At 34.9% G+C, this 11869-nt stretch overlaps 1 long non-coding RNA gene across 1 annotated transcript; it reads right to left on the minus strand.

The window, feature by feature from the left end:
• Nucleotides 1-5491: 5491 nt before the first annotated feature.
• Nucleotides 5492-8157, minus strand: LOC135770559 (uncharacterized). The gene is made up of 6 exons (XR_010542696.2): nt 8133-8157; nt 7492-7572; nt 7279-7352; nt 6570-6662; nt 6338-6401; nt 5492-6271 (listed from the first exon to the last, which is right to left on the minus strand). It is a non-coding gene; the product is annotated as an uncharacterized lncRNA (long non-coding RNA).
• Nucleotides 8158-11869: the final 3712 nt, after the last annotated feature.

Genomic DNA, 11869 nt, shown 5'->3' on the forward strand with positions numbered 1-11869 from the left:
TTTGCTATTGTTCTTGATGCAGTTCCAAAGAGTGTTTTATTTCTTTGAAAGAATTCTAGTTCATTGCAAATTAATATGGATGACTTTTGTGGTAGTATATACATCAATAATATTAATATCTTGAAACAAAAATGTAGCAATAATATTATAAGAAATACCCTTTGTTTTGTTTCCTGTCCTGCAGCAAGATTTTTTTGGTTTTCCTTATTTGGTAACATACTGGGATAAAACATGGAAAATTTTGAACAAGTTTTGTGTCAATAATAAAATTAAGGTGTCTTACAAAGTTCTACATAGAATTTATATGGTTAAACATGTTTTGGAGAGATTTAAGCTTAATATTTCATATGCTTGTGAATTTTGTGGACAGTAAAAGGAAAAAATTTTGCATCATTGTATATACTCAAGGTTTTTCTGGAAAAATAAGAGATAATTTGGAAAGTCATGAACAATATATTATACAGCTATTTATTGTATTAGGAAAGTAACATATACACAAAACAAAATTTGCCCTTTGTTAACCAAACCTGTCCCATTTTGTAAATTATTTTAAATTATATAGTACCCCTTTGGAGAAAGTAAAAAAAAAACTCTGATAACATAATACTTTAAAAGTACTCTTTTTTTGTCTTTTTTGTCTTTTCTTCTTTGTTAACATGAATATTTATGTGAAGAATACCTCATGTTTATGTAGCATTGATATTCACTAAAAAAACACTAATTGTTTCATGCACAAAATAGTTGCATCACATAATGTGTTTTTCCCAATACACGAAAATCCAATGTTAACCTGATGAGTTGCAAACTTGTGTCAGTATAACTTAACCTTTTATAAATGGGGTGGCAAGGTTATTTAGGGGCAGGGATGGGCAGTATTTCAAATACATGTATTTAAAATACGTATTTGAAATAAAAAATAGTATTTTGTATTTTGTATTTTAAAGCCTTTGAAAAAAATGAAATGTAATTTGGATTTAAATACATTTAAGATGAGTATTTTTGTATTTTTAAAATACTCAAAATACTTTGAGCCAGTCAACCAGTCAGGGTGCTGTTTTCATGCATCAACTAGTTCAGACCAGACACCAGAGTTCAAGTAAGCAAATAGCTATATCTGTGCAGCTTTTAGTGGGCAATAATTGAAATGTTGGAGTGGGAAAAAAGGAAGGGCGATTGCGTTATTGGGTGTGATGTGATTTGTGTTATTATAACTGTCGCGAAAGAAAATTCTAATTCACACTTGCACATTGGCAGGCAATTTAATGCATGACTGAGAGAGTGTGAAACGCTGACAAACAGGCCTACACTTTTGACATAAAGGAAAACCACCATTTTTCAATATTTTACAATGTTCTTACCTCAACTTAGACAAATTAATACATACTAAAATTTATCTTTTTCCAGTGCATGGAGGAAGAGCACTTAGTTTGCAGCATTTCGACCTCAGCACACAGTAACATCTTCACAGGAGTGATGATGTTACTGCGCCAGAGGTCGAAGTGCTGCAAACTAAGTGCTCTTCTGCCATACAATATAGTTCTCATTTTTATCCACTTAAAACGTTTTATTTTGTGCCACCATACTTACTCGTGTAACTCCTCATGTAACAGTCTTTAAATAGGAAAAACATGTTAGTGTTTGGTGGCTTCTAAATTATTCCCTGGTTAGATCCTAAGGAATAAATGGGACTAGGCTAAATGCTAACACATTCATGACAGGCTGTGCAAAGATGAAGTGCACATATTGAAAAAAGATAGGTATGTATTCATTCATCTACGTTGAGGTAAGAACATAGTAAAATAGTAAAATATAAAAAAAACGGTGGTGCTTTCCTTTAAAGGCCCTTTCACACGTGACATGGCAAGTGGTGGAATCAGCACACAGTTGCTGATTTCTTTTTAGTTTTGTGCAGTTGAAGCCTTGTTTACACTTTTGCAATTCGCATGGCTCTACTCTACGGTGTGAACCTGCTGAACCTGCGGGCTCCTCAGTAAACCTACAAGACTTTTATGCTTGACATGCTCTCCGTTGAATAATTCTGTAAATGACAGAGGGCGACTCGTGAGTAATTGTTCTCAAAACCATCAAAAAGCAGCAATGAGAGGAAGTAGGTGCCAAATAATTTGTCAAACACTCGTCTCATGAGAAGTTTGTAAATACGTGGATTTCTTCACATATAAACTGATTAGGTTGTGGGTCATTTTGACGACACATGAAAAGGTTTTTATGATGTTTTTATAAAACATCACTTTACTTGAAAGGGTGTTTATAAGGCTGACATGAGACGTGTCATGAATATGAAAGAGATTTTATGAACGTTTATGACTACTGTCATTAAGTGTCATTTGTTCAATTATGTCATTTTTATTGCAAAGATGACAGTGTTTGAGATGTCTTTGTTATGACAACTTGACATTACCAAGACAACATAACTGACCACTTTTTACCAGTGATACAAATTGAATATGTCATTAAAATGTCATTAAGTGTTAATACTCTGTAAAATAGTTTTATAACAGCATCATGAATATTCTTCAGTTCATAATGTTTATTTGACAGAGTATTAATAATATTTGACATAGTAGTAACACTTAATGACATTTTAATCACAGTTTAATGTAATGTTACCCACAAAGCTAGGTAGCTTCTTAAGTTTGATAATTATTGTTTATGATTAATAACAAGTTGTGTTGTGTTGGTTTATGTCAAGTTGTCATAACAAAGATAACTCAAACAATGAGGTATGTAAAATAAAACGAAAGTTTCTAAGCAGTTGCACACATCTAAATGCTTTTTGGCATTCAGAAATGGACCCAGATAGATTTCAGCATAATAGGGATACTTGCACTGAATCACCAATTTCACATATATTTTGTGTATTTTTAAAATACAAAATACTGTATTTGTATTTAAATACATTTTTCCACACAGTATTTTGTATTTGTATTTAAATACATTTTTCCACACAGTATTTTGTATTTGTATTTAAATACATTTTTCGACACAGTATTTTGTATTTGTATTTGAAATACATTTCTGTCACAGAGAACAAAAGAGGACCAAAGGCAAAATAGGAGGTGAGTCTTTGCTTTAATATAACACAGTCTGAGCCGTACAGGCTGATGAACTTGGTAAATTAGAGTACAAATAAAACACAGGCAAGACCGCACTGGTCAAAATAACTTAGGTGGTCACAGTCTTTCAAAGGGCAAAATAAAGCAGGTCCGCTAGGGCGTATAGCCAAGAGTGGGCAGGCAGACTCGGCCGGCTCCGCGGCGTTTCAATGTAGGCTGTGACCGGCTGCGGCAGCAGCGACGGGCTCGAGAGGCAGAGGGGAATAACCGGAGCGCTTGTGCTGCTTAGGCACCCTCCACACACCTCCTCAGCAGAGTAACTGAACAGAGAACAGTAACAAACAAGATTACAATTAACCGTAGATCAAACAAAGACTCGACAGGACAGGACAGGAGCACGGCTCCGTATCAAAAATAGAGAGAGGCACAACACAGCGTGACCATTAATCAATAATCCAACAGAGGAAGGGAAGAAAGGGGGAACTATATGAAGAGTTTGGTTCCAAAACGCAATAAACGCCATTTTTGAAAAAAATGAGTTACTGCCAGAATCGGTATTATATCAGGTCAGTATTAAAAAGTCAATTCTTAATTTTACGCAAAATCCAATATCCGCCGTGTTATTCTGTCATCTTTTCTCCCTTTTTTCCCAAAACGCAATAAACGCCACTCCTCCTTTTTTACAGAACGCAATAAATCCGTTCCAGAAATTACAGCGCACCATTCACGCAATGTAAACAAACAATGGCGGCGCGATGAGTACACGGAGTCCTAGTTTTCCTCATCTGCTTTTTACTTCGTGATCAACAAACAAACAAAAACAAAATAATACTTTAATAGCATTGATAAACCTGTGGTGGTTTTCTGTGACGGGAAAGAAACGTAAGCATCAACATCTAATAATTTACGCAAAAGGCACTCGGTAGACGGGGGCTTGTTTGCCCGGGACGACAGCATCAAGTTTCTGTCATGATAACACATTGACCCCAGGGGATCTTATGAAAAACTTTCCATCCCAGTCGGCATTTCAACGTTGATTCAACGTTGAATCAACGTCAGGTACCAACGTTGAATCAACGTTGGATTACCTTTCGGTTTTGCAAAAAATTTCAACGTTGAAATCACGACGTTGTTTCAACGTCACACTTTCAACATAGGTGAATTATGGTTGATATCATGACGCAATTTCAACCTTCTATTTCCTTGTTGTTTTTAACACTAAATATAGATTTTTACTTTACACTGCAATACTCACTAAATTATTTACTGTAAACGTGTCATTTTTAGTGCAATTATCATATGAATGCAACTTGCTACGCATAACTTACAGTACAACCCCATTCATAAAACTAAACACTTAAGGAAGGTAAAGTTTAAATGTGGACAAATAAAATGGCAGGTGCCTACCCTTTCCAAATAAACATGAAAGCAGCTGTTAAAAATATTTTTTTATGGATAAAACACATTATTTCAAACAGTTAGGTTTCCAGTTAGTAGTGCAGAAGTGGAATTTTCTAAATATATAATAAAATCATAAAATATGAAACAAAATCATGTTTAAAAGTCATTTTATTAATCTGAATAGAAAAACTTTATTCAAGAAAAACTGCAAATATGAATTTTGTTGTTGGTTTAGTTGACAGTCTTCTTATGGCCACCACCACCCATCTATTCTGGCCAGTGTTGGGGCTAGTTACTCAAAAAAGTAATATACTACGTATTACATATTACTCTAAAAAATAGTAATGCCTTACTTTACTTTATTACTCCCTGGAGAAAGTAACTAGTTATATTACTAGTTATATTACTAGTTACATTTTTTTCTGGACAAGAATGTTTATTTGGGCAAGCCACGGCCAAGAAAATGCTGGCTTCCTTACCCGCTACCGGACGTGGGGCACAGCGTTCGGAGAAACATTAAAGAGTGTGCACTTCACCGTCAAGTTATTTTCCTTCCGTTGAACATAATAAAATATGACTGAATCTCCACCCGTCGAAACTAGCTTTCTGTTGCTGGGAACCTTCCTCTGAAAAAGAGCTTGCCGTTGTTGACGCTTCCATTTACCCGATCTGTCTTTGAGTGTGTCGCTGCCGCTCTGTGCTGCTGGCTACCGGGTGTCGACCAATCGGTGATGGTAAATGATACCTCGTGCCAAACTTAGACCAATCACTGTTCCATTCACGCCCTCCTCCCCTTCCCTTTTGTTCTCTGTGTTTTGTGCCTTGTGTGATGAAGGTGCTACTGGCGAATGTAACTTAAGTAACTAGCTCGGGAAAACTGTAATAATATTACCATTTTCAGACGGGTAATGCCTTACACTACTAGTTACTGAAAAAAGTAATATTATTACAGTAACTAGTTACTTTGTAACTAGTTACACCCAACACTGATTCTGGCTCATGCTGTACTTAATATGATGACAGCATCTAAGGAGGGAAAAAAACACAAGATATTTAATTTTCAAAAAATGCTGCATTTTAGCCCATGTACAAAAAAATCTTGTTATTGCACATCAGGGCAAGATGCGTTTTCTTTGATAGTCTGACTTGAAACATTGCATAGCCATCTGATGAAAGAACAAAGCTGTTGTGTTTACGAAGATGACAATGAGGTTCAATTAATATCATCTACAGTGCATTCAGAAATCATACACCTTTCACTTTCAATTTTATGTTGTTGCATGATACTGTAATTGTTTAGATATTTTTACAAAGTAAAAACAGAATTTTAGAAACTTTTGCAAATGTATGAAAAAAGAAAACATCATATTTACATTATACATATTCAGACCCTTTGCAACAACTGAGGTTGCTGAGATGTTTCTACACCTTAAATCGTCCTGATGAACACAAAGATTTTTTAAGGAATGTCTGCAACCAAACTGACCAGAAGCACCATTGACTTACATAGTAGGATAAAGAATACTATGGTAGTGAATGGTGCTTCTGATCGATGTGGTTACAAATGAATCCAATACTGAATGCTTAAGTGATATTAACTTTATATTTTCAACACCCCTAAAAGAGATGCTTAACAAAGCAAACACTGACAGGTTGCTTTACGTGTGGGTCAAACAGCCTTTTGTGTAGTCCCTTACCAATGAAATCGAAGATGGACTTCAGAACTTCTGGACTGTCTGTGTAAGACTTTAAACTCGCCCAGACCAGCAAGGCATCTTGTTAGCAGACATCCCGACCTGATCAAAAACTTTTGATTAGGAGATGTTATAATCCTATTTTTAATATATGTTTTACAAACTTACCACAGGTGATCTGGCAAAGCGACTTATGAAACAGCATCTTCCCAAATCTCCTCTTCAGGCTCATCTTAGCGATCATTGCATTTGATAAAGTTTGGAAAAAGAAAAACAAATTTCATTAGTATAGAAATATAAATGTAATCTTTTGGTTAGAAATACAGAAAACTGTGGCCCAAGTACAACTTTTAAAGAAATTAAGAATGTTTACATTTTTTGTCATAACACTATTCATTACCTTTTAAGAAGGAATGATTTGGGGATCTGGAAAGACACACTACTTCACCTCTCTGTATTTTATCACACGTCTTCAAATTGCATGTTGATCTGCCTACAATTTAAAACACATAAAATAAAAACAAGTCATAGCCCCTTTTAAAAAGAAAACATAAATTGTGAAATACAAAACACTGCATCTTAATTATTAGGATTAGTAGAACTTGATCTGATTACAAAACAAATATTAAATTCATTGTAAGGTTTTAGGGGAAACGTTTCACAAAAAAGAAATGGTAAATTACGGATTTCTATTACAACATGGTATCTTGGTGGTGCATTACCAGGGTAGGTGGTAGCTCATTGACAATTAAAAAAAATTATGATTAAAGCCATAATACATAAAGATAAGAACAAATAAATGCTGTCATGTACACCACCACAAAGACCCATTTTTTTCCTGTCAATATGAAGCCTCTATAAAACTTGCATCAACATCCACTCTGAACACTGGATTAACTTTTGTCTCTGTATACTGAAAACAAAGTGTTTGAAATATGTAGGCCTACATACTGTAGAAGGAATAGTGGCATAGAAAAGAAATTAATTGCTGTGCTGAAAAGTAACCATTGTATCCTAAATTAGTTTCTTATATTTTCCTAATGACAATGATAAACCAGTCTTGAGAAACAAGAAGCAGGTGTTTTTAAAAAGCCACTCTCAATTCTCACCTGTGAAGTTTCTTGTGTTTGTGTGTCATTCTGTTTCTGATCTGACAACCCTTGCTGTCTGTTTCTTGTTCAATCTTGACAAAATATAAAAAGTAAAATTAGTGCAATATTGGAAGAGAATTCTATAATGACTTTTATCAGAACATGAATACATACACTTGCATACTGCATTTAAGTAAATACTGTAGAATAGCAGGGTTAACACAACATTACCTGATCCAGATGTAGTGGCTGTTGATGCATGAAAATCTCAGCATTGACAAGATCATCATCACTATTCCAATTTGAAGGGCTCTGATAACGAAGACATTACAACAGAGTTATAAAAATATACTAAAAACAAGAGCATTTGTCTAGATAACCATTATTTTCTATTTCCATTAAAACTTGCTAACTATTCAACAAGTAAGCAAAATTACACCGTTACAATGTATTTCAATTCAAATAGAACATGCAAACTTACACGACATGATATTTTCGTACAAAGGAGTTAACTTAAGTGTTTCAAGCCGCTTAAAATTGTGGATACTGCGGGAATGACCGCAGGTGAGCGTCATAAGCGTAATTGAGTGATTGCCATGGAAACATGAGGGTCACGTCGACTATCTTGTCCCTTTTAATTGTATAGCTGCATTTATACACATTACCCCGTCGAGAAAACCTCAGCATGATTAATATTGGATTCGACGCCCATGTTATCATGTCATCAATAAGTTTGGATTAATGTCATTAACACGAACTGCTATACGTATCCGTTATTGCGAATTCGTGAGCCATAAAACACCAACATCTCATCTAAGTTTTAACACTTTATCAGTAATAGTAATTTGAGAAACTAAGCAGCTAACAATGACCGGACCGCACCGTACTCGAGCTGCTCCTCCTTACAAAAGGCTGATAGGTGTCTGTGGCGCCTGTAAGACCTCTCGGATATAAGTTACGCTGACTGAACTACGAAATCAACACTTTTTCACCGAAGTTGTCCAAAAAGCCCTTACATTTATAACTAGTTGCTTTTCTGAAGCAAAAACAACCAAGTGGTTAAGTTGATAAAAACACACCTCATATTAATTTATTAATATTCATAATAACGAAATCCAATTTCGGCGGGAACATCCCGTGGACTAGTAAATTAACTACTATAACGAATACATTCGCAACTAACAGAAAAAACCCGATTTGGCATCGTGCTTTTTTGTCATACCACTTTGTATATGTGAATAAAATAACGTTATACGTTTACATTGACTTATATTTCCTTACCTCTTCTTTCTCTGAAGCATTTTCTCGTGTGATACGCAAGATCTCGCAGACAGCCGTTAAAACAGTCCAGTCTCGTGTAATCTCGCGAGATTACCTCGCTACCTGTATATTCAATTATTTGTTACATTTTTTTTATAATTTCATCAATATTATAAAATGAGTTTTTACATTTCTTTTCTGAATGATTCACATATTATAAAACATTATTTTATTGTCTCTCTGCAACCATTTACTTCACTGTTGTTTCAACGTTGTTTCAACGTTGAATCAACGTTGAACAAACAACTGACGTTATTTCAACCAAATTTCAACTTTGATTTTTAAGCATTTTATTAACCTTTTTCAACCGTTTACCATTCACCGTTGTTTCAACGTTGTTTCAACGTTGAACAAACAACTGACCTAATTTCAACCAAATTTCAACGTTGAAGGTCGGTCATATGCCCGCTGGGATAATTTTACTCAAAGTCAACGAAAATCGAGCAGGACCAAAACATTTTACAGCTGATCGCTGTGAAAAACGTTAAGTGAAGACGTCAAGTATAACCGCAGCAATGACAGTGTTCTTAATATCACAAAGTAAGTGTTTTGATTAATGACATTAATGTTTATTTTTTTAATCAGTGTGTACAACTGTTCAACTAAATGAATATAACATGGCGAAGATGAATGCACATTTATATAGGCGATTGATTCAATAGATTTATAGCATTTTAAATAAAAACTTGTTATGGATTTATTGCATTTTGTGGAAAAAATAATCAATTTTTATAATAAATCTTTGAAAATCAAGTTTTCGATTTGATTTTTTTATGTTTTTATAACCTAAAGATGCTATGTGAAAGTTTATAACAGAAAATAGTGGTTTTCATCTTGACACTTTCTTTGTATAGAAAACACGTTTTTACCGAAATTTGTCAAAATGGATTTATTGCGTTTTGGAACCAAACTCTTCATATATAGGGAGGTAAATCACAGGATGGGGAGCAGGTGAGGGAATGAGAAACAGCTGAGGGGAGCGCTAATAGGTTAAATGAGAAGGGGAAGAAAAAGAAAGAACCCAAAGTCGTAACACATTTCCATGTATTTATGCCCATCTCTGTTTAGGGGGTTCCTAATCCATGAAAGAAAATAACCTCAACATGGTAGAAGCATGAATTAATGTCATGATTGCCGAATACTTAACATTACTGCCCTGTGTTCATTACTTGCACAGATGTAGACATAATGTAAGGTAGCATTTTAAACTTCAATTTTTTTCACACTGATTAACTGTCTGTTAATGAAGTAAAAGAAGATTTAATGTTAACTACAGAAACATTTATAAAGGTTGTTTAAGAAACATGATATACATACCTACTTCAACACTGGGATTTAAAAATAATATTAATTGCATATTCTTCAATGTTATAAAGTAAATATGGATTCATATTTGCCACATAGTGATTTTCTTTTCTTCTTTTTGACAAAGACTTAAACAGGTAGGCCTACTGTTTAGGACATAACCAATTGTTTATTATAGTACATTAAATTTGGGATGGGCGAGTCAGATGTCACTGAGTAAAGTGCATACTGAGTTGTCTATTGTTTAAGTCAAGTAAACGGCCATAATGAGTTTTTGCAATGCAATAATTTTATTTATGTCCCCACCAATGCCAGAATCAAACTTATGCCCTTGGGGTGGACACAGGGTGAATTTTAAATGGGTGCAGGTAGGTGCGGAATAGAACCTTTTTAGGAGCGGGATGAAATAAAATCTCTTTATACTTTTACTCGAAACTTAAAGTAAAAGACCCAGAATTATTCTACCAAAATTATATTTGTTTTACAGATGTTTTCATTTTTTGCAGTGGTCCATTGGTTCACTGCAGGGTTATTTTCTACTATCCTATCTCTTTTACTTAATGTTGTCTTTCTCAAACCTCTTGACTCTACGCTGGCAGTATGAGAGTAATCAACGGAAGATAAAAAGAAAATTCCAAATAATTCATCCATTGAAATAAAGTGGGAACTTCAATAGGCAGATGTTAGAATTTTGTGAGTTTGGTGTAGTATGTGCCAAATATGTTTAAAGAAGGTTAAGTGAGGTCACAAAGACACGTTTTATAAAAAAGTGAAAAAAAGAAAGTAAAACCAAAACCACAAATAGACTTTATTGGTTTATTGACAGTCACTGTGACAGTTCCCTAATAAACCAGGGCATCATTTTCAATTTAGAAAAAAACAGTTCAGTCAGTGTTGGCATGAAGCATGGTTCTCTTCTGGGCAAACTCCATGTGCTGTAAAACGTATTATAAACTGCAAAGGGAAACTGAAAAATGACTATTGACTGTTACTGTATTTTCTTCAAAAAATTTAAGCATCATATAATTTAAGCATTATATAAGCCAATTTTATCTCAAATTTAGTCAATAGTCTTTTTCCTATACCACTGAGCAATGTGACGTTGAAACAACGTATTTTGAATGTCTTTTTTGCACATCCAATTTTGGTTCCCCTGAAGGGGGACTGTGATGCCAGACGATGTGTTTTTTCCAATGTCTATTAAACGTCCTTGACATTCATTGGTCCTCTGTATAGGGGCTAATTGTATTCCAAATAATCACAAATAGCCTGTACTCATACAAATGAAAGGGAGCGCATAAGGGAAAAAATATAAATCAAGGTGCTCTATGGTCTAGGGTAAATCTTAGTCCATCAAACAAAACTTAGAATGACCATGGCACTCTTTTAAATTAAAAAGCCATTTTTAGGTGGCTACGTACAAAAGTTATATAAACTCTTCAATGCGTTTTGACCCATGGCTTCCTCAGGGAGAGTGACAAACAAATTCAGCAACAGGTGAAAGGAGTTAATGTCATGTGAGTAGTCACCATTTGTCATGTGATCAACATCTCCATTACAGCATTTAATGTAAATTTTCTGCACATGTCTTATGGTGCATTCCCACCAGCCGTGGTAGAGACGGCAAAAATGCGCTATTCGCGCGTAGTTGGACACTTGAACATTTGTGTTCACTCGTTTAATTCGTACGTGAAAGCCGTGCGTGAAATTCTAGTCATTTGAGACATTTAAGCGGAAATTTGCGTTATGGGAGGGGCTTCTGCGACTCCGCTGAGACTCTGCCACTCTGCTTGCTTTCTGTAATCCTGTCACTACTTTGGCTGGACGTCAACTGGAGTTCTTTTCAGTCTGGGTCGTAAACGGTTTCATGCTGTGACCCTAGATTGAGTTTTGTCACCAGGTCTGCTCGGACGCTTTCATCAGAAGATCCTAATCTCCTGATAACACACATTTCCAGACATATCGACTCTCTCTGGCTGTCTTT

Source organism: Paramisgurnus dabryanus, chromosome 8 (assembly GCF_030506205.2).
Source record: "Paramisgurnus dabryanus chromosome 8, PD_genome_1.1, whole genome shotgun sequence".
Lineage (NCBI taxonomy): Eukaryota > Metazoa > Chordata > Actinopteri > Cypriniformes > Cobitidae > Paramisgurnus > Paramisgurnus dabryanus.